Source organism: Rhinolophus sinicus, chromosome 1 (genome assembly GCF_057876585.1).
Source record: "Rhinolophus sinicus isolate RSI-liver-muscle chromosome 1, RSI-T2T, whole genome shotgun sequence".
NCBI lineage: Eukaryota > Metazoa > Chordata > Mammalia > Chiroptera > Rhinolophidae > Rhinolophus > Rhinolophus sinicus.
Window position 1 is genome coordinate 72,240,159 of NC_142501.1, and position 23,691 is coordinate 72,263,849.

Consider the following 23,691-nt stretch of genomic DNA (forward strand, 5'->3'; position numbering starts at 1 on the left):
TTATGTAACCCAGTTTCCAGTATCATTTATTTTTTATTTAACTATTCTATATTATTTTTTTATTTGGTTTTATTGCTATTTTAACGTTTATTGTCAACAATATTTACTTCTCTGACATACTGCCAGTAAAAAATGTAGACATACGGTTCAATTGGGAAGATGGCCCCTTTCCCCCTAAGTGGCTCATGGGTACTCATATGAGCCACTCTACTCTGTAGAGGCAGCCAGCCCCTGAAGCTGATCTTCACACAAATCTTACAGCCATCCAGCATAATTCCCTTTTACTAGCCCCTCTGCTAAGGGTTTTACCTAAGGCTCTTCCTCACCATACTTTGTTTCCACTCCCCCGGGAGAAAGTGCCTCCTATTGGCAAACTAAGTAGGCAGTGAGCTCTATTCTTCTGGAGAACCAAAAGCTTGCAAATCTGCCAAAGAATTGGTGAAATGGATGTACCATTTCAGATGAACAAGCTCTTCTCATCACTGGGGAACTAACTGGAGGACTTAGCCCTAGGACCTCTTCTCTTCTTCGTCCATGTTTAGTATTTAGTCCTTGGTTGATCTCTTAGATACCATCCACACACATACTGATGATTCCCAAATCTCTGTCTCCAGAACTCAACTTCTCTCCTGAACTCCATAAAGTTAAATTCCCACTTGACATCTCCATTTGAATATTTAATAGGCATCTCAACCTTAGTATATCCTAAACTAAACTATTGCTTCTCCTCCCTACTGAGTCAACTCCTTCCAGAGTCTTCCCCATCTCAGATAATGGCAACACCATTCTCATAGTCATCCAGGCCAAAAATCTAGGAGTCATCTTTTATTGCTCCATTTATCGTATGTCCCATCTCCAATCAATCTCAAATCCTGTTGGTTCTACTTCAAACTTTCATCACCTTTCACTGGGGATGTAGCCTGCTAACTGGTCTCTCTCCTTCCATCCCTGCCTCCCAAATTCCATTCATTATATAACAGCTGTACTGATCCTGTAGAAATGTGTATCAAACCATATTATTCTGCTGAGATGCCCTTCGGGGGCTCCCAATCTTATGGAGACTAAAAACCTTAGTCTTGACTGTGAGCTACAGGGTTTTACATGATCTGCCCCATCACCTAACCATTTACCCTCAGCTACCTTTCTAACCTCCTCTCTTACCATTTTCCTCTTGTTTGTTCCATTCTAGTCTGCTGGCTTCCTGTTCCTCATGCCTCCCCCTGCGCCCCCAAGGCCTTTGTATTTGCTCTTTCCTCCTCCTGCAACTCTCTTTCACCAGATATTCATATGCTTTAATCCTTCAATTCCTTTGGGTTTATACTCAAACGTCGCCTTGTCATTCTCTATAAAATAGCACCCTCCCCACCATTCTATCCTCTTTCTTACTATATTTTTCTTTGTAGTACTTGTCACCATCTACTACAGTTGGTTATTATCTGTCTCTTTACTAAAATGCAAACTCTACTACAAGAAAAGATATTCTTTTCAATTTATTTACTGCTGTTTCCTTAATGTGCAGAATAATGCCTGGTACTAGAAGTTGCCCAATAATTGTTTGAAAGCTTATTGAATAATAAAGTAAATGATTTAACAAATCCTCGTATTATAATTCAAGCATCATTATCAAACAGTGGTGTCGGGGTGTGTGTGTGTGTGTGTGTGTGTGTGTGTGAAAAGGGTGTTAAGAAAAGTAAAATAATAAGAAGGAAGCCATCAACTATTGATTGAATTTCCCCTGTATGCCAGGCACTGTGTTAGATGTCTCTTCTGGGTTATTACTTTTAATCCTAAATTTTGTAAGATAAATGACAATATTTTCTCAGCTCCAGTAACCTATCCCCATTATCTATTATCTTTTCACTCAAGCTGTAGTACTATTTGCCTTCAGGGGACATAGCCTTTAGAATAAGTCTGCTAATCTTGATGTTGCATGGTTTTCCTCTTTTCTATAGAAAAACAATTGTGGCCGGTAAACATGGACTGACGTAGTTATCCTGGTGAATTCAAAATAAAATGTGAGCCATAAAAAAAGGATACAAAGTATTATGGGTTTATAACAAAGGAATTACTCTCAATATGTTGAATCAACGATGAGCTTGTAAGGGTGAAATTCGGTAAACTTGTAAAGTAATTAGACTTAACTAGTTTGCAGTTTAACTCACCGCATAACTCACTATCTACCGTGTTTCCTCGAAAATAAGACCTAACTGGAAAATAAGCCCTAACATGATTTGTCAGGAGGACATCCTGAACGTAAGCCCTAATGCATCTTTTGGAGGAAAATTTAATATAAGACCCGGTCTTATTTTCGGGAAACACAGTAGCCACTTGCAGTTAGACTTAGCTAGTTTGCAGTTAGATCCACCTCAATATTCAGCTGTTTACTCTTTGTTTCTCCCCTCACTAATTGACTTTAAAACTCTGTTTTGTTCCCTTTCCTAAGTCTACCTATACCTTACTAATCTATTTCATCAACAAAATCCTAACCTGGAAAGGGCAATTTCTTAATCCTCAGGTGCCCGGACACTGGAATCTAATGTACAACTCCCTAGCAGTTCTCACTGGTGACATACAGCCTCAGGCTGCGGTGGCTGGAGTCCGAGTCCGGAGTCCAGAGACAACATTATCTTAAAACAGCCCAGATCCCAAGAAGAAATGTCAGACCTCAGACCTGCCTGACTGACTCCCCGTTTTCTTTGTTTTTCTTCTTGTGTACCTATAAAACCTCCTAATCGGTCTAGAAATGGGGAGATGGCCTTTGGACAGGAGCCCCCCCGTCCTCCCAGAATGCCGGCATTCTGAATAAACCTGCTTTCCTTTCCACCAACCTCATCTCTCAATTTTTAACTTTCTCAAGCGGCAGGGAGCCAGACTTTAGCACAGCATCAACTTTAGTAAGAAGGTAGCATTTGATCTGGACTTCAAAGAACTGACAAGCTTTATAAACTCAGAAGTCTGATACAAGACAAACTGTAACATAAGAAAGGGCAAAGAATTCTTAAAATGCATGGTGCACAAAACATTTTTGAATAAATGTGATAGCTTCTAAGATACACCCCCCACACACACACACACTGAGCAGTATCTCCTGGTATTTACACTGTCATGTCATCCCCTCCACTTGAATGTGAATGGGACCATTAACTTACTTCTAGTCAATCAAAGGTGACTGGGATGTCACTTCCATAATTAGGGCGTATAAGATTGTGCCTTCTTTCTTGCTAGCAGATTTTCTCTATTGCCTTCCTGGCTTGTAGGCTTTAATGAAATGATCTTTCATGTTGGAGCAGCTGATGTGACAAGAAATAGTGGGAGTCTCTCTCTAGGCAACAGACAGCAAGGAACTGAGGCCCTGTCGATCAGCCATCCCCAGTCAAGCCTTCAGATGAGGTCTCAGTCCTTGCTGATACTTTAATTCTAGTCTCGTGAAAAACCTTGACTCAGGGACCCAGCAGAGCCATGCCAGGATTTCTGACCCACAGAAACTATGAGATAATTATTATGTGTTGTTTTAAGCTACTAAGTTTTGTGGTAATTTGGTAACACAGAAACAACTAATTCATCAAGAGATGAATGAAACATCTGCATTTTCCCCAAAATATTTTTTTCAGCAAATGTTTTAATTTGAAATTTAAGCATTCATTTAATAAATATTTATTAGTTATCTTTATATAATTATTATTGTTAGAGTTACTATGAAGCCTAGAAAAATCAATCAGAGAAAGACTCTACCCTCAAGAAGTCTTGTGCAGGTAGGTAAGGTGTGCTCACAAATAACTGTGAGACAAAGTGCTGAGCCACCAGGAGTAGCTGGAGATTATCCATCAAGGACTTCTAGTGGAAGCATATTGAACTGGATCTGAAATAGCAGGTTGGTTTTGCAGAGATAGGCAATGGACTGTATACAGGAAATACATGGAGATGAGGATTATGGGGTATGTACAACAGACAATAAACAACTCCCCTTGGCTACAAAATAGGACACATTCAGGATACAGGGGCTACACAGGTAAACAGAATTGGACAAACAGTCTAAGACCATACTGTGAAGTGCCTCACTTGGTGAAGAGCTAATAGTTGGTACATTGTTTTGAACATTTATTCAAACTCCTTTGCCAAAAGCAATATAGTCCCAATGCCCTTTATGAAATCTTCCTTATTCCATAGGATATTATAAAATATTGGGCCAAAGGTAAAAACTTCTTGTACTTTTGTAACGTCCTAGTTCATTCAATATTACTTTCCACTAAGTCTCTGTGGGGACAGAGCTCCAGAGAGCAGTTTCGAGGCTCTTGGCCTCACATGGAAAGGTGCTGGCTTGGGTAGTAGATGGCCGTCAGCTGTGGCTAGTTGGCCATCAGCTGTAACCCTTGAGCCATTGGCCACTAATATAAACTGCTGCGGCTGCGTTGGGGAGTAGAGTGGAGGAGAGTTGTTGGTCGGTTGGCAGAAAAGTGGACAGGAAGTTGCACGTCGTGTGAATCCAGCCTCCAGTGAGACTATAGTGGTGTGACTCTCTTACCTATGGCTCCATGGGTGTTCCTTTTTGGCCTAACCGCATCCTGCATTCTTATGGGGGGAGCAGGAGCAGAGACCCTGCAGGCCACCCCAAGTGACAGTCTCTCTGAAATGAATGGCTCACTGCATTTTATAATGTAATTTGAAGACCTGAGTATCATTGAAATTGGGAAATTAATACCATCTATAAAGTACTGTATGAATTTTTACTATGTATGAATTATGTTAGTCAATGTCTTCATTTGTTTCTAGTATAGAAAAACACTCTTCCAACTAAACTTTTTCCCTGAAAGGTCACTTAACTTAAGTATTCTCGTTTACTCGTCAGGGTTTGGAGGTAGGCCAGGTGGCTACAAAATATGTATTTATGCCTAATTTGTACAGAGCTTTTGCTTGTAATTTCATCGAAGGTAGCTAAAATGGCACCTGAACAGACAATTTTCACTTGTACATTTACCAGCGTGCAATCACTTCTACAATCCATCCCAAAACATCTTGAAATTTAACTTCACTGGGGACTCTCTCTACATAATCTCTGCTAGTTATAAAATTCTTTGTAGAATCTTTCTCAGAATGTTTCAAAATCTTTTTTCTCACCCAGTAGGACATGGCTCATTTTATAGCCCTTCATATATTATTTTAGAGGATAATATAAGCTTACCATTTTGCTCACCTAGAAATAAAAGTTAATTGGCACCCCTCTGTAATTATATGTCAATATCTATTTAAATGCCCCAAATGACACATAGCCAACCCAGGCTTTCAAAGTATCAACAATAGTGATTTTGCCTTTGTCTCTCTCAATTTTGCACTATATATAGCTAATCACACTTCTAACATGTGTACTACCATGCTGTCCTATGATAGCTGCAGTGCAACAATCACATTACCATCCCCACACTTTCCCAGCTAAAAATTTACAATTCAGCATCACAATTTTATTTTATTTTATTTTTTTGATTGATGATATTTAAGCAGCCTGGAAAATTAATGGGGTTCAGCAGAGGCCACAGCCCTAATCAGGGTTTGTAATTGATATCTGGGAGGCTGCAGCCTTTTCCTTCTTAAGAGGCAGGCTAATTAGTGAGGGTTGCCTGTTTGTGCAAAGCAGGAGGAGAAAGGGAGGAGGAGCCCGGACGGACTCCTGAGGGTTTGCAATTGCTTGGCTCTTTCCCAGTCAGAACAGATCCACTAGATCACGCAGCTATCGAGTTTCCCCGAAAAGAAGACCTAGCCAGACCATCAGCTCTAATGCGTCTTTTGGAGCAAAAATTAATAAAAGACCTTATATTATATACTATGTTATGTTATGTTATGTTATGTTATGTTATGTTATGTTATGTTATGTTATGTTATGTTATGTTATGTTATGTTATGTTATGTTATGTTATGTTATGTTATGTTATGTAAGAACAGGTCTTATATTAAAATAAGACCGGATCTTATATTAATTTTTGCTCCAAAAGATGCATTAGAGTTGATGGTCTGGCTAGGTCTTATTTTCGGGGAAACACGGTAGTAAATGGTAAAGACAGGACCTGAATTCAGAGTCTGTCTCCAAAGCCTAAATTCTTAATAACTAGGTTTCTCTTATAAAACATTGGACTAGATAGCCCATAAAATAACAAAATGGTTAATGCTTTAAAAGTCTATGACCATTGACCATGCCTATTTTATCATATTATTTTCCACTTTAAATATTCAAAAATTCTCACATATCCTACATTTTTATCTAGGTGGCACAAGTGAAGTTCAAGGGCTTCTAGAAAAGAAAGGCTCTTCAAACACAGCATTTACATTCATAATTCTCCAATTAATGTTCAAAAAAATTTAGTGGTTTACTCCTCTAAATCTTGACTATATAAAACATAAATTTATTCACTTAAACTTTAAATTTTCAAAAGAATTCACTTGTGTGTATGTTTAAATAGTAAGTTCCTTGATTCGCTTAAAATTACAATAATTGACACTGGAATTATTTTTAATAATAAGTTCCTTGGAGGACTATAATTTGATTTTTAAAATTGTAATTTATACTTCTATATTTTAAATTTTGCATACACATAATAAAATGATACGATGTTGGAATGGTTCAAAGACTAGCTTTATATCATTAACTTATTTGGTGGAGACTAAGCTTGGGAAAGGAGCAGAGAGGAAGGTTATTAAATTTGAATGTAATATAACTCAAAGAGCTACATAAATTTTTGGAAAAGCATTAATGTTCTTTAATTTTTCCAATTCACCAAGAAGTTTATTTAATGAAAACCTTACTTAATAATCTTTTCTTTCTTCAAACACATATTTCTATTCCTTTGTTTCCAAATCCACTACTTAAAATAGAGATTTACTTTTAGACTCCCTGTGATCTTGATTACTGCAATTTTCTTTTAATTTCATCCTGTCAAGGTCAACAGAACATTTGCTTTTCATTTTTTGTCATGATAGCATAACCTCAAATCTCTTGAGTGCTTTCCTCCTAATTTCCCTGTATGTTAAATTGAAACTTCACTCATTCAGTATCCCACACAAGTCCCTTCTTATATTTTATCTACTCTTCTACCCACAATGTTCAACTATAATCTCACTCTTTATCTTTTTAAAGTTTTTATACATTATTCCCCTTAACCCATTGCGTAATAATTTCGTATATTTATACCCATTCATTCTCAGCACTTTAATTTGTTATCGATGACCAGAGTCTAAATAATTCAGCAAATCTACATTCACTACTAAATTGAGAATAAAGCTAAGTGGACTGGTCTTTAGAAACAACATTTCTATACAAGAATGTAAAGTTCAGAAAGCAGTGACCATGTGATGTTGTTAACTCCTGAATCTGGGTGCTTAGGAAACTTTCTGGCACATAGACGGCATTCAATAAGTATCTGTAGAGTTAATTAATTCTGGGAGGTAAATATTATAGTTTTATTTATTTTATTGAGGAGATCACATCATTATTCAGTGGTAAAGCCAAGACCCAAAACCAAGTGGAATACTCTGGAGTACTCATCCTAATTACTAAGCAGTAATACCTCTCCTGGTAATAAAGTATAGACATAAAAAAGTTCCACCATTAGAATGAGGCTCTGTTAAATATATGAGAAATTAACTTGGGCTAGAAAAAACCTGAATTTTACACCATTAGATGAAGATTTTTTTTTAAGTAATATAATATTATCACACCATTTCAGTCAAGCATGGAAAACATAAGCAGAATATTAAATATTTAGATCTTGGGAAATTATTAACACATAATTTCTGCTGTAGCATTTACTTTTACTCAAATGTCAAAGTCTTGTAATTGCATGCTTGCTAAGAACAATAAATAAACGGAAGGCTCCTCTCCTAAAGGTATGAAAAGATTGAGATCAATATCATGCCTTTGCCACTTGGTTTACACATCAGAAGAAAGTTGTTAGGCAAATGCCAAGGAAATACAACGGAGATCAGCATACTCAGCAAACAGCTGGATTCATAGTATCTGAGATGCCGGTAAGTAGGTCTTAAAGTTTCTCCCTAGAAAACCTTGTGGCTAATTTTCATTTTAAAAGCTCAAGCCCTAGGGTGGGTTACAGGTAGCATAATGTCCCATTTTGTACTGGTAGTCAAGAGTCTAGTACCAGTTAGTTGCTTCTGAATGTCCATGACTCCCCTACCTTGACATTACTTTGTACAAATATCTTTAGTCAGAAAAGCCCCAGAAGGTAATGACATACAAAGTTGGCAGGGATCACTACAGAGAAAATACAAAACAACCAGTTATTGTTTCCGTAAGCTGCATATGGTTTCATGTTGATTCAGTGCAAGATCTGAGTCTTTTGAATGATGAAATCCTAGGGCGCTGGCACAGGATCTCATGGGGCTTAAGTGCCCCCTCACGGAAGTTCAGCCATAGGGAGTGGAGGGTTTTGGGAGCACATTACTGAGCCTGGCAATAGTCTTCATAATTATTACTAACCATGCAGTTATGGAGCTTAGTTGAACCAGCTCCCCTCCCAAAAAATATGGATAAAAATCCAATTTTGTTTTCTTTAAGAGTTAATGAGATTATTTTTAAAGCAATTTTTAAAACCATGATGTATATCTAGTACAGAAAATACTCATGGAGTCTAATAAAAATAATCTAAAAATTAAGTTGAAGTGTATTTTTTCTTATGAAAAATGTCATTTTAAACAAAAAAGTGGAAAGTTGCAAAGTAAATGCTTACCTATTTTAAAAAATCAAATTATTTCTACATGCCATAGAATAATTAACATAATGTAACTGTATTATAAATAGAAGCTAGCATTGATTTCATTAATTTAGTTACTACATTCATTTTATCCAAATTAGTAGAGATTTACTATCATTGTTTATTCAGTCTGTATACATTAAAATACCTCTGACTTAATATGACTGTCATTATTATACTATCAGTCTGTATTTATAAAATGTTATATGACTGATTTTCCAAAATCAAGATTTAGGAATACTTTTAGCTCTTGGTTATTTCAAGATCCATGCTTCAGGTAACTTGGATAGATAAAATTATTCTTTTTTCTGTACCTAAATATGAAGCATTTTCTGAGATTGGAAACTCAGAACTGTTTTTGGTTGAGCAGCAGTTAAGGACTCTAGAATAAATCCTGTGGTGTGTCCCACTCCAGAATTTAGGGGACTCTACATACAACTGTAGGTACACTGTGGAATGATGTTGCTGTGAGCTTCTGAAGCTGAGTGTAAACTAAATGGACTGATAACAGAGCACAGTCCAGAAATAAGTAACCTTTTGAAATTGAGACCCAGGAATCCCAGTTCTGGAAAAGACACCTGTTGGACAAGTTTCTCTGTATGCTCTAAAGATACAGAGGCCACCTCTATACTGCTGCAAAGCAACGCAGTACCTTACATACTGCCTTATCCAAAATAACCTATCAAATATATATACTGAATTGCTAGAGAAGGATCAGGTCTTAGTTTTCTCCAACAGTAACCTGCCCATTGCCTTTGTTTAATCTTTTAGTAAATTTATAAATATTTATTGAGCATCTAATTTGACCAAGGATGTGATAATTCTAGTGTCCAGATAAACAAAATAAATGAGTCATTGTACTAAGAAGTGGAGATTTAATGATTTCTTCACCTGAAACAATCTATCCTAGTCTATCTCTATTTATCCTACTATTGAAATTACATGTTTTCATAGTGCTTTTATAGGTTACCAAGTACATATACCAATTCTACTCATCACCATACCCCCCAAGGAGGATTGGTTGCATTTATAGGTGAAGGAATAAAAGCATAGAAAGCTGCCTAAATTTGGATACATATGAGCAGAAGAACCAAGACTTAACTTAGGTTGATTTTACCAGGGCTGCTCCCAGGGTCAACGATGGGAGCTGCCTTCCAAAAGGTCCTTCCAAATTATAAAGTTTAGTGTTGCTCAGAAGCCCCATAGAGCTCGGTCATTGAAAATTTATCTAAGGTGTTCTTGGAACTATAAATATGGCCTGCAATTTCTTAAAACAAAAATGACTTTTTATTTTAATTTTATGACTGTTTAATATTATTTTATGACTGTTTATTTTAATTAGGTAGCTACATGCAATTCAGATGCTATGTACCCAATGAGTGCTCTTTTCTTTACAGTAGAGATTAAGCTACTGGTTCTAGCGTCAGACCATCTAATCCCATAATACTGGTTCTAGGTGTGATTTCAAGCAGGTTACATTACTTCTTTGAGCCCAACTCCTTATCTATAAAATGGTATTAGTAACAGAATCTATCTAATAGCGTTGTTGTGAGGATTAAAGGAAAAAGTCAACACAAAGCATGTAGCATACAGCCTAGCACATATTAAACCCTCAACAAACGTTATTTCTCTTCATATTTCCTCTTCTCTTTTATTCAAAACTATATTATGCCACTGCATATATATGATCCAGATATTGAATGTAACCAAAGAGAAATGATGCTAACATAGATTAAAGTCAATTAGCACACAAATAAATAAATAATTCAATGATTTTCCTCATGTACATTCTTCCACCTTTCATGTAGTTGATTAGTGAGTAAAGCTTCTCCAAAATTCATGAGTAGACATGAGTAGCCCTAAGAAAACTATGGACCGGGTAAAGCTTGTCTTCCCTGTTCTTAGTCTCCAAGTCTCATGTAGTACCAGTGCATTTACAGAATCTTTCCCCTCTCCATACTGAAGCCTGATTTTAAAAAGGAATATAAAAATTATTTTCATTAAGATGTAAATTTATTCAATAACAAACATGTGTTAAATGAATGGTTTTAACTGATTACAGCTTGAAATACTCCCGGGAGAGCTATAATCAGCTCTCCTGATATGATCATGTTAAAAGATGAGGAAATTGAGACCCTGAGAACTTTTCATTTTAACAAGTCTCAAAGAAATAAAACTTTATTGATGACATCTTGGCATAAGTCAACAGATTTGGATGATATACCAAGGAAGTAGCAGCTAGCACTAAAGTCAGTCATCTAGACATCTTCCCCTCAACTCATAGTTAAAGGATCGCTGTATCTATAGGTCCAAGGAAAACTAGTTATTTATTTTGGGAGTGGGAACACCAACAGCAGCTCCCACATGCTAACAGGAGTGTCCTTGGCTTATATTCTCATTACTAATATGCTTACCATCATCACTCCCAACAGGTTTCCTAGTTTAAAAAAAAAATACTATCTCTCTTCATATGATTTTCAAACAATTATAAGTAGATTGTTCTATCTTAACACCCAATTCTAAGTGTTTTTAGCTAGTTAGAAGGGAAGTACGAAAGCAGATCAAGAATCAGGTGGCAATCTTACAGGTGAATAGAACCATCGTTAATTTGGAGGATCACCTAAGTTCTAGGCTGTATCTCTGGGAAACAAGAAAATGGCTTTTCAGGGGCCGTGAAGCATGGTATCTCTCTCATACACGGGGAAAAAGTAAAGTCTAACAGCACTACCAAATTCAGAAGCTGTGTTATGGCCAAAGAATAGAACAGGTCATTTTTCTTTGTCACAGGAGCAACATTTCTTTCACTACTCAGTATGATCAGTGAAACAGAGATGAATGTCCAGACCAGTTCTGAAAATGAAAAGTCAGAGTGTAGGGGCAGCTTCTTCAAAAGACAGGTTGCCACAGGAATAAAAGCTATGAACATGAAAAGGTCTTCAGTTCAGCCTTCCATTTCTCACAACGCAATGTCTATGACCCTCTTGAAAAATACCCTTTGCTCTCGTTCTTGTCCAAATACAGTGGAAGGACTAGTCAATAGCCGTATCCTGAGCACAAAGTGATGACGCCTGAATCCCTGAAAACTGACTGCTGCCACTTTGTCTGCTTAAATATGAAACTTACAACCTCCATGAGAACTGTTGTAACAGAACGAGAAATCAATTTTCCTATGGTCTTAGAATTTTAGCAGGGACCCCAGTGCTGCATGCACTCAGGCCAAAACTAGTTGAGTGGCGATCATTAATTCAGGACTGAGACACTCACTATAACATTTGATGTGTGAGCCCCTGACACACACAAAGGTATAGTCTGGCTCATCAACTCTACTTTAAGAATGTGCGCTGTGAAGATTTCCTTAGAGAGACTTGTCAGTGGATTATGCATTTCCCCCACATAAACAATGGTGTAGACAGAGGAAAGAAGTGCTCTGAACCCCCACCAATTAAACCATATAAAGGAGGCAAGGGAGTGCTTCAGAGACCCACCTGGAGAGTTATACCTGTGTCTCCTGGAAATTAGGTGACAAAGGCTGTTGTATCTGGCTCCCACCTGAAAAAAATGTAAACATGAAATATTGATCCTGAGAGCAGATTGAGAAAAGAGAACTCTAGTGGAATTGCTTCCCACCAATGATGGGACAAAAGTGTATATATTCTGAGGACGAAATACGGATTCCTTTAAAGGGACCCTGAATAAGAAGCCCACCTGGAAGGATGCAGGGACATCCACAGAGGGAAGCTGAGGAGCATGGAGCACGGGAAGTAAGGGGCTGAGGAGGAAACTGTACGTGGATGATTAAGGAAGCATCGCCTTCCGTGTCAGAGACCAGCAGACAGACAAGCTTAGGTGGGGCATTCCTAATCATTTATAAAATCTCACCATGAGCCAGTGTTGGCATGTCTGCCATGGTGGAGATATTGGAGAGCCAAGAGAGCTAAGGAAGCCCTTTTCAGTCTCTATATTCATCTCATCAATCCTACCCTTCCCCAGTCCCAGAGAATCCAGTGGCAGCCTAATCAGTGAAGAAGAAGTGTAAGAACTGGGAAAAAGAAAAGAGACCACCCAAACCTACACATCCATTTCAGCGTTTTAGCCAGCACTGAGATAGGATGAACGAGAAGAGAGATTAAATCTTATGTGTTGAACTGTACTAGACCATTTAACTACCCGGAAAAGATACTTTTTTGACATGAAAAGCTATGGCATCGGCTTTGATTTCACTCAAGGGAAGGGAAGAATGATTCAGCAGATTGGGTTGAAAGGGATCAGAATGGGAAAGGATGAGGTTGCTTTCTGTTTCCTTCCTATCCAGTCCAATTCATTTAATAAAGTTACCTTGTATTTAGGCACACATTCTGTAATTAGTACTGAGGGACTAAAAATTACATTTCTATAAATAATAATAGCAATGATACCTTATGTTTATGCTGGCAGTTGATATGTGTCAGACATTGTGCTAAGTAGTTTTAAGAGCATTATTTCATTTGAGCTTAACAGTTACATTAAAACATTCAATAAACTTATTTTATAGTTAGGGAATCTAGGGCCTAGATTAAAAAAAAAAAAAAAAATCTCCCCCAAGGTCACACAGCTAGTAAATGGTAAAGACAGGACCTGAATTCAGAGTCTGTCTCCAAAGCCTAAATCCTTAATAACTAGGTTTCTCTTATAAAACATTGAACTAGATATCCCATAAAATAACAAAAGAGTTAATGCTTTAGAAATCTATGCCCATACCTATTTTATTATATTATTTTCCACTTTATTATTAATATTTTTTTTTTATATTTTCCACTTTAAATGTTGAAAACTTCTCACATATCATACACTTTTATCCAGGTGGCACAAGTGAAGTTCAAGGGCAGCACTGTCCAGTGGAATTTTCTGCAAGGAAAGAAATGATCTGTACTGTAGTGTTCAACAAAACAGTCACTGGTCACATGTGACTGTTGAGCACATAATGTGACTGCTGGAATTGAGAAGCTGATTTTTCATTTTAATTCTCATTAATTTGACTTCACATTTCAATGGCTCTATGTGGTTAGTGGTTACAATATTGGCATAGCCAAAGATAATGCTGTAGGCACATCTTGGTCTGTCTGCAATTGGCAGAGCTAGGCATACTGTACATCATAGACTCTGAATGGAGACTCTAGATTCCTTGAAGGAGAAAGCTCTAAATCAAGGAGGAGCTGTGTGACTCATTTCAGCCAAAAAAAAAAAAAAAAAAATATCTCCCAACAAAATCTACTCAAAATCTGGAACGATGTCAAAGTTTCACAGATTCGTTTGGATTAAGGATTTACAACGCATTTTGAGATGTTCTCACAGAATCCAAGTTGATATATGCTTTTACACCACCATATTAATTGTCATAAGACACTTTTTTTAAGCATTTAAAAAAAAACACAAAAAACTAATTTTCCAGTATTTAGACTTAGATCAAGCTAAAAATGTACTGTCTGCAAATCAAATCATTTCTCCGAATTGCTAGAACATTAAATTAGTTCTAGGCAACATGTTAAGAAAGACATTCTGCAAATGATTCAGAAGACAAAAATCAGGATGAAGAAGGTGCAGAGGTTGTATGGGCGCTGCCTTCAAGCAACTGAATGACTGTCACGTAGGAGAGGAGTCCTGTTATTCTGCACTATTCCTAAGGGCAGAACAAAGATCAAAAGGAAGAATTTAGAGGGTGATCAGGTGACCCCAATGTAAGCAAGAGTAGGAAGCTGAGCTGGAGTGACGTCATAGCAATGGCGGCAGCGGGGCGCACTTTTTGAGTTCTCCGTCGGATCTTATCAGAAACGGGAAGCTTATAACCCATCAAAGGACTCTCTGCTCATCACGCAGAACAGCGAAGAGACTCGCGCAGGGATTTCTTGCAGGTGGGGAAAAATTGGGCGAGCAGGGGAAGAAGGAAGGGAGCGGAGCGGAGACACGCCGCACCTGCGGCGGCGGTGGGGACGCGGGTTGGGATCGTGGTCCACACCTGTGGCGGTAGAAATTCGGCCCCCACCCTCGGGTTGTGGAAATCTGCTCCGCACCTGTGCCTGTGAAATTCCAGCCCACACCCACGGCTACAGATACGCAGGATATCCCAGGACGGAGGAGAGCCCGGAAGCCACGAGGTGGGCGTTTTGCCCTGCGTCCCACAGCGGACCTCTCCCGCTGCAGGGGCAGCATATCCAGCATCAACTTCAGCTAATAACCTCAGTTGGTCCTTGGGCCGGACAAGGAACACAGACTCCGTGCCTGGGCACCTTCCCCCGCTCTTCTGACCCTACCCCCGCCTTTCTAGAGACTTGATCTAGCCCCTGCACTAAGGAGCAGCGGCAGATTACAGAGGCGCCTTGGAGCCCCGGCTCCGGGAAGACAGGCGGGCCCAGGGAGGAGGCTAGGAGCTGGGAATCTTCCGCCCCCAGCCACCACCTTTTCTGGCCTGCGGGAAGAGTGTTAAGACAGCGGGGCTGGGAAAGAGAAGACCCCTCCTTCCATCCCCAGCCCCCACCCTTTCTAGCCAGCCTAGAGCGGGGCAAACACATCCCCAGCTGCAGAGACGCAGGGGTTCCCAGGACAAAAGAGAGAACACAAAAGCCAAGTGCCGGACTCTACTTTGCGTCCCACAGCAGACCTCTCCCTCCCGCAGAGGGAGGATATCTAGCATTTGAGACTATTAAACTCCATACCTGGGCCCCTCCCCCCGCTCTTCCAATCCTACCCCACCCTTCCAGAGACTTAAACTGGCTCCTGATCTGAAGAGCAGTGTCAGATTACAGAGGAGCCTTGGGGTTTGGGCTAAGGGAAGACTGGCCGCTGGCTTTGGTCCAGGGAAGAGGCTGAGAAGAGTGTGGTTTGCCCTGGACTAGGAGACAGAAGACTCATCCACCCCCAGATACCACCGTTTCTGGCCTGTGGGTGGGGTGTGACACAGCTGGGCTGGGAAAGAGAAGACCCCTCTTTCCATCCCCAGCCCCCACCCTTTCTGGCCTGCCTAGGGCGTGGCAATTACATCGGCGGAGGCACTCCCAGGGATCAGCAGTAAGTGGCATATACAGCACTCAGCTTTCAGCAGCTGAGGAATTCCCTGCCGGCCACACACACACACAGGGAAGAGGTGCCCTAAGACTCAGGAGAGCTGGACACAGGGCCGGTGGTGCTATTCTCGGTGTGCATATGTGCCAGCAAGGGCAGAAACTGCACTGACTTTGTAAAACCTACTGTCCAGACCCCTCAGCCCCACGCATCTAAAGCTGCAGCCTCAGAGTCACTCTGGGCATCAGGTGACCGGCTCTACCTGCACAATACGCAGGGGATTACTTGGTGGGCTTAAGCCACAACTGGCGCTGTCTTTTTTTTTTTTTTTTTTTTCTTTTCTTAATGTTTTGATTTGTCTTTATATTTTTGACATCTTTGCATGTGTCGAGTGGGGATTCTGTGCTACAGCAGAGAACAACTTGGAGATTACTTGGTGGGCTTAAGCCACAACTGGCGCTGTGTTTTTTGTTTGTTTGTTTTTTGTTTGTTTGTTTGTTTTTGTTCTGTGTTGATTTGTCTTTATATTTTTGACATCTTTGCCTGTGTCGAGTGGGGATTCTGTGCTACAGCAGAGAACAACTTGGAGATTACTTGGTGGGCTTAAGCCACAACTGGCGCTGTCTTTTTTTTTTCTTTTTTTTTTTTCTTTTTTTTTCTTTTCTTTCTGTTTTGATTTGTCTTTATATTTTTGACATCTTTGCCTGTGTCGAGTGGGGATTCTGTGCTACAGCAGAGAACAACTTGGAGATTATTTGGTGGGCTTAAGCCACAACTGGCGCTGTGTTTTTTGTTTGTTTGTTTTTTGTTTGTTTGTTTTTTGTTTGTTTGTTTGTTTTTGTTCTGTGTTGATTTGTCTTTATATTTTTGACATCTTTGCCTGTGTCGAGTGGGGATTCTGTGCTATAGCAGAGAACAACTTGGAGATTACTTGGTGGGCTTAAGCCACAACTGGCGCTGTGTTTTTTGTTTGTTTGTTTGTTTTTTGTTTGTTTGTTTTTTGTTTGTTTGTTTGTTTTTTGTTCTGTGCTGATTTGTCTTTATATTTTTGACATCTTTGCCTGTGTCGAGTGGGGACTCTATGCTATAGCAGAGAACAACCTGGAGATCACTTGGTGGGCTTAAGCCACAACTGGCGCTGTGGTTTTTGTTTGTTTGTTTGTTTGTTTGCTTGTTTTGTTCTGTTTTGATTTGTCTTTATATTTTTGACATCTTTGCCTGTGTCGAGTGGGGACTCTGTGCTATAGCTGAGAACAACCTGGAGATTACTTGGTGGGCTTAAGCCACAACTGGCGCTGTTTTTTTTTTTTTTTTTTTGTTCTGTTTTGATTTGTCTTTATATTTCTGACATCTTTGCCTATGTCGAGTGGGGGTTGTCGATTGTTTTTTTTACATGTGAATGTATTTGACTTTTTCCTTGTTGTTATTGTTGTGCTTGGTGATTTGCTTTGTTCTGTAATTGCCCTACCAGTGCCCAGCTTAAGAGGCACAAGATTCAACATACCCAGCGGCCAACTCCAGGCCAAGCCAGAGTACTACCGGGTTTGACCTACAAGTGACACACTCAGAGGGGATTCTTTACAGGCACATAGAGGCCAAAGGGCAAACCACATCTAAGCAGTCAATCCTCACGCAGCAGAATACCCTGCGTGGGCAAAGCCAAGTCTCACAACTAGTCAGCCTAGGAGTTAACTCCACCTACTCACAAGCGAAAAGCAATTAAGGATCTTCTTTAACAGGACAATATACACAACACAAGAGTCACTTTTAGAGCACACGCAGGGGAGAAGAACGAAGTAGTGCAAGTCAAATATAAAGGACATTTATTATATACTAATCCAGCAAGAACTAAGAACTCCAGGGCACCTATCTAATACATCGAAGCAAACACAGAGAGTCAGCCAGAATGAGGAAACAAAGAAACATATCCCAAATAAAAGAACAGAAGAAACCTTCAGAAATGGAACTAAATGAAGCAGAGGTAACCAAACTGTCAGAGACAGAGTTCAGAATACTGATGATAAGAATGTTTAAGGAACTTAGAGAGGACATCAAGAAGGATGTAGAAATCATAACGAACAACCAGTTAGAACTAAAGAACACAGTTACCGAAATAAAGAACTCACTTGAAGGAATTAACAGCAGGTTAGATGAAGCAGAGGATCGAATCAGCGACTTAGAAGACAAGTTAGCAGAGATCACCCAAACAGAACAACAGAAAGAAAAAAGAATAAAAAACAATGAAGATGGTTTAAGAGACCTATGGGATAACATCAAGCGCAACAACATGCGCATCATAGGAATACCAGAAGGTGAAGAGAAGAAACAAGGGATTGAGAACATATTTGAAGTAATAATGTCTGAAAATTTCCCTAACCTGATGAAGGAAACCAACATACAAGTCCAGGAAGTGCAGAGAGTTCCAACCAGGATAAACCCAAACAGGTCCACTCCAAGACACATTATAGCTAAAATGGCAAAGATTAAAGACAAAGAGAGAATCCTAAAAGCAGCAAGAGAAAGACAGAGGGTTACATACAAGGGAACTCCCATAAGACTATCAAATGACTTTTCTGCAGAAACATTGAAGGCCAGGAGGGAGTGGCAGGAGATACTCAAAGTGATGGAAAACAAAGGCCTACAACCTAGGTTGCTTTATCCAGCAAGGCTATCATTTAAAATTGACGGGGAGATAAAGAGCTTCCCAGAAAAGAATAAGCTAAAGGAATTCATTACCACCAAGCCAGCATTGCAAGAAATACTAAAAGGACTTCTGTAAATAGAAGAAAGACGAAAACAATTTATCCACAAATTTAAAAATGGCAATAACTATGTACTTATCAATAATCACTTTAAATGTAAATGGTTTAAATGCTCCAATCAAGAGACATAGGGTGGCTGAATGGATAAGAAAGCAAGACCCTTGTATATGCTGTATACAAGAGACTCACCTCAGATCAAAAGACACACACAGGCTAAAAGTGAAGGGTTGGAGTAAGATATTCCATGCAAATGGAAATGAGAAAAAAGCTGGAGTTGCAATACTTATCTCTGACAAAATAGACTTTAAAATGAAGAAAATATTAAAAGACAAAGATGGACACTATATAATAATAAAGGGATCAATTCGACAAGAGGATATAACCCTAGTAAACATCTATGCACCCAACATAGGAGCACCTAAATATATAAAACAGATATTGACTGACATAAAGATGGAGATCAACAGTAACACTATCATAGTAGGGGACTTCAACACACCTCTGACAACAAGGGACAGGTCTTCCAGACAGAAAATCAATACGGAAACAACAGCCTTAAATGACACATTGGACCACTTGGATTTAACCGATATTTTCAGAGCATTCCACCCCAATGCTGCAGAATACACGTTCTTCTCAAGCGCACATGGAACATTCTCCAAGATAGACCATATGTTAGGCCACAAAGCAAGTCTGGATAAATTTAAGAAAATTGAAATCATACCAATTGTCTTCTCTGACCACAGTGCTATGAAATTAGAAATGAACTACAGGAAAAAGACTGGAAGACACACAAATTCATGGAGGCTGAATAATATGTTACTAAACAATGAATGGGTCAAACAGGAGATCAAGGAAGAAATCAAAAGATATCTCGAGACAAACGAAAATGAAAATACAACGACCCAAAATCTATGGGATGCAGCGAAAGCAGTCCTAAGAGGGAAGTTCATAGCACTGCAGGCCTACCTAAAGAAACAAGAAACATCACTAATCAACAGTTTATCTTCACACTTAAGGGATCTGGAAAAAGAACAACAAAATAAGCCCAAAGGGAGTACAAGGAAGGAGATAATAAAGATCAGAGCGGAAATAAATGAAATAGAAACCAGAAAAACAATACAAAAGATCAATGAATCCAAGAGTTGGTTCTTAGAGAAGATAAACAAAATTGACAAACCTTTAGCCAGACTCATTAAAAAAAAGAGAGAGAGGACCCAAATTAATAAAATCAGTAATGAAAGAGGAGAAGTGACAACAGACACCGCAGAGATACAAAAAATCCTAAGAAATTTCTATGAGCAACTGTATGCCAACAAATTTGACAACCTGGAAGAAATGGACAATTTCCTAGATGCATACAACCTCCCAAGGCTAACTCAAGAGGAGACAGAAAACCTGAATAGACTGATTACCACCAAGGAAATTGAATCAGTAATCAACAATCTCCCAACAAACAAAAGCCCTGGACCAGATGGCTTTACAGGTGAATTTTACAGAGCGTTCCAAAAAGAATTGTCACCTATTCTCCTCAAACTCTTCCAAAAAATCCAGAGGGAGGGAAGACTCCCAAACACTTTTTACGAAGCCACTATCACCCTGATCCCAAAATCAGACAAAGACACCACAAAAAAAGAAAACTACAGGCCGATATCGCTAATGAACATAGATGCAAAAATCCTCAACAAAATACTAGCAAACAGAATTCAGCAATATATTAAAAAGATTATACACCATGATCAAGTGGGATTCATCCCTGGTATGCAAGGGTGGTTCAACATCCGCAAATCAATTAATGTGATACACCACATTAACAAAATGAAAAATAAAAATCATATGATCATATCAATTGACGCAGAAAAAGCATTTGATAAAATTCAGCAGCCATTCATGATAAAAACCCTTAAGAAAGTGGGAATAGAGGGATCATATCTCAACATAATAAAGGCCATATATGATAGACCCACAGCTAACATCATACTCAATGGGGAAAAACTAAAACCATTCCCCTTAAAATCAGGAACAAGGCAAGGCTGCCCACTTTCTCCACTTCTATTCAACATAGTGCTGGAAGTTCTAGCCACAGCAATCAGACAAGAAAAAGAAATAAAAGGCATCCAAATCGGTAAGGAGGAAGTAAAACTGTCATTATATGCAGATGATATGATACTATATTTAGAGAACCCTAAAGACTCCACCAAGAAACTATTAGAGCTGATAGATGAATTTAGTAAAGTAGCAGGATACAAAATTAATATTCAGAAATCAGTTGCATTTGTATATACCAATAATAAAACATCAGAAGGAGGAAGCTGAGCTGTTCAGCAGGAGAATTTGCTACTTGAAAATTTTGAAATTTAAAATTGTAGTTGACATAGAATCCATACATCTCAATGGCAATTAATGAGCAGGTGTCACAGGGGCGTTAAAAATGCAAGAGCCTGGGTTAGCCATTTGTTTTGTTTTTTAAAAATATGAAAATGTTTAGTGAGTATTCATACCGTGTTTCCCCGAAAATAAGACCTATCCGGACAATCAGCTCTAATGCATCTTTTGGAGCAAAAATTAATTATTTTACTATAAGACCGGGTCTTATACAATATAATAATATAATATAATACAATATAATATAATACCTAGTCTTATATTAATTTTTGTTCCAAAAGATGCATTAGAGCTGATTGTCTGGCTAGGTCTTATTTTCAGGGAAACAGGGTATTAGTTATCATAAAATTTATATTACATCCATAACTATTTTATATTTTGTTATCAAAATTTGAGTTTCTATTTAAATATTTCCTAAAAAGGACAAAGAACTGCTTTACAACATTCCATGATTTAACAAGTCTAAGGACTACTGATGTGTAACTTTGAGACTATATGTCTATTTAAAGACATATTTGTTGGAATTTGTAAAAAAATTCAGTGTGTTCTATAAAGTTGTAAATTATATTTTTATAGGAGGCAGAGTTGGCTCATCAATCTTGTGAAAATTAACCCAACTAAGATATCACTGATATATTTGTAGTTAATTCAACTTATATAAAGTGCTCATTAAATTCTCTCAGAATTAGGAACATAATTACAAGGTGTGATCAAATAATATGGTGAATGTTTAAAATTTTAAAATATTATCACAGTAAAAGACATATTACTATTGAACTCCCTCAAAATGCTCCCCCTTGCTTTGAACACACTTATTCCATCGTTCTGGAAGTCCTCTCTATTGAGTGTCTTTAGTTGCGCTATCATGGCTGCCTCAATGTCCTGAATCATTTTGACTTTGGGGAAGAGCCAGAAGTTGCACGGTGCCAGTGAATAAGGTGGATGAGGACACACCGTAATGTTTTTATTTGACAGAAATTGCTGTATACCAGAAGCGATGTGTGAGTTGGAGCATTGTCATGATGGAGGATGATTTACGGCACACTTTAAAACACACCTTCTCTACCGTAGCTCACACCCGACTGACTGCACCGAACAAGTTGAAACTTGTCACACACTGTTACTAAGGTTTGATGTACTACTTCTCATATTGAAGATCAGTGCCTTTCCATTTGGTGGCAGTTGGCAACAGCATTCACTGTATTTTGTAATTACAATGGAAAGGCTTCATGTCACACATTGTTTCTGGTACACGGCAATTTCTGTAAAAAAAAAAACCCCATTATGGCCTTTTGGCTCTCTGAGCAGCACCCTCGTAGTCTGCAAGAATTAGCGCCTAAGGAAAGGTGGCAAGAAGGGAGCCAAGAAAAAAGTGGTTGACCCATTTTTCTAAGAAAGATTGGTATGATGTGAAAACACAAGCTATATTCAGTGTAAGAAATACTGGAAAAACACTTGTCACGAGAACTCAAGTAAGCAAAATTGCATTTGATGGTTCAAGGGTCATGTTTTTGAAGTGAGCCTAGCTGATCTGCAGAACGATGAAGTTGCATTTAGAAAATTCAAGTTAATTACTGAGGATGCTCAGGGCAGAAACTGCCTGTCTAATTTCCATGGCCTGAATCTTATCCGGGACAAAGTATGCTCCACGGTCAAAAAATGACAGAACATAATGGAAACTCATGTTGATGTCAAGACTACCAATGGTTATTTGCTTTATCTATTCTGTGTTGGTTTTCCTAAAAAACACAATTAAATTCAGAAGACCTCTTATGCTCAGCATCAACAGGAAGAAGATGATGGAAATCATGACCTGAGAGGTGCAGACAAATGACTTGAAAGAAGTGATCAATAAATTGATTCCAGGTATCATTGGAAAAGACATACAGAGGGCTTGCTAATCAATTTATCCGCTCCGTGATGTCTTTGTTAGAAAAGTCAAAATGCTGAAGAAACCCAAGTTTGAATTGAGAAAACTCGTGGAGCTTCGTGGTGAAGGTAGCAGTCCTGGAAAAGCTACTGGGGGTGAGACAGGTGCTAAAGTTGAACGAGCTAATGGATATGAGCCCCCAGTCCAAGAATCTGTTCAAAATTCAGACTTTTCAAGGTGACAAATAAAACCCATTGGTGATGGCTGAATTACTCAATGCTATGCAGCTCTCATTATATGAGTCCTATGACATTCTTTATCCTTATGTATAATTTATGTTTGACTACGCTGGCTTATTTGTGTTCTAGCATGGTGTCTTGTATAAAGATGCACATGTAAATGCCGATTAATAGATTGAGAAAAGGTGGAAAATCCTCAGAATGGGAACTGGCCGAAGTGGAAAGAATTTCTATCCCAGTTATCTTTACTGTGTAACAAATTACCCCCAAAAATTAGTGGTGTAAAACAACCATTGTATTCTGTTCAAAGATTCTATTAGCGATGGATTTGGAAAAAGCCCAGTGGGAAGACTCTAAAGCTGGGGGAAACTCAATGGCTAGAGGCTGGAATCATCTGAAGATGTGTTCAGTCACATACGTTGTGTTTAGGTTAGAATGAGTCACGGATTAAAACCATTAACCAGAGTACCTATATGCAGCTTCTTCCTGGGTCTTGGCTTCTTCACAGTATGACAGCCCTAGAGGGATCACACTGGGCTCCCAGGATGAGTATTCCAGCTAAACAGGTGAAAACTGAATTATTCTAATCTAGCCTCTGAAGTCACAGTGCCGTTTATACCATATTCTGTTGGTTGAAACAGTCATAA

General features: G+C 38.7%; 1 pseudogene; it reads left to right on the forward strand.

Moving 5' to 3' along the window:
* The first annotated feature begins 22,151 nt into the window (after positions 1-22,151).
* On the forward strand, positions 22,152-23,046 carry LOC148759093 (small ribosomal subunit protein eS1 pseudogene; annotated as a pseudogene).
* The last annotated feature ends 645 nt before the right edge of the window (positions 23,047-23,691 follow it).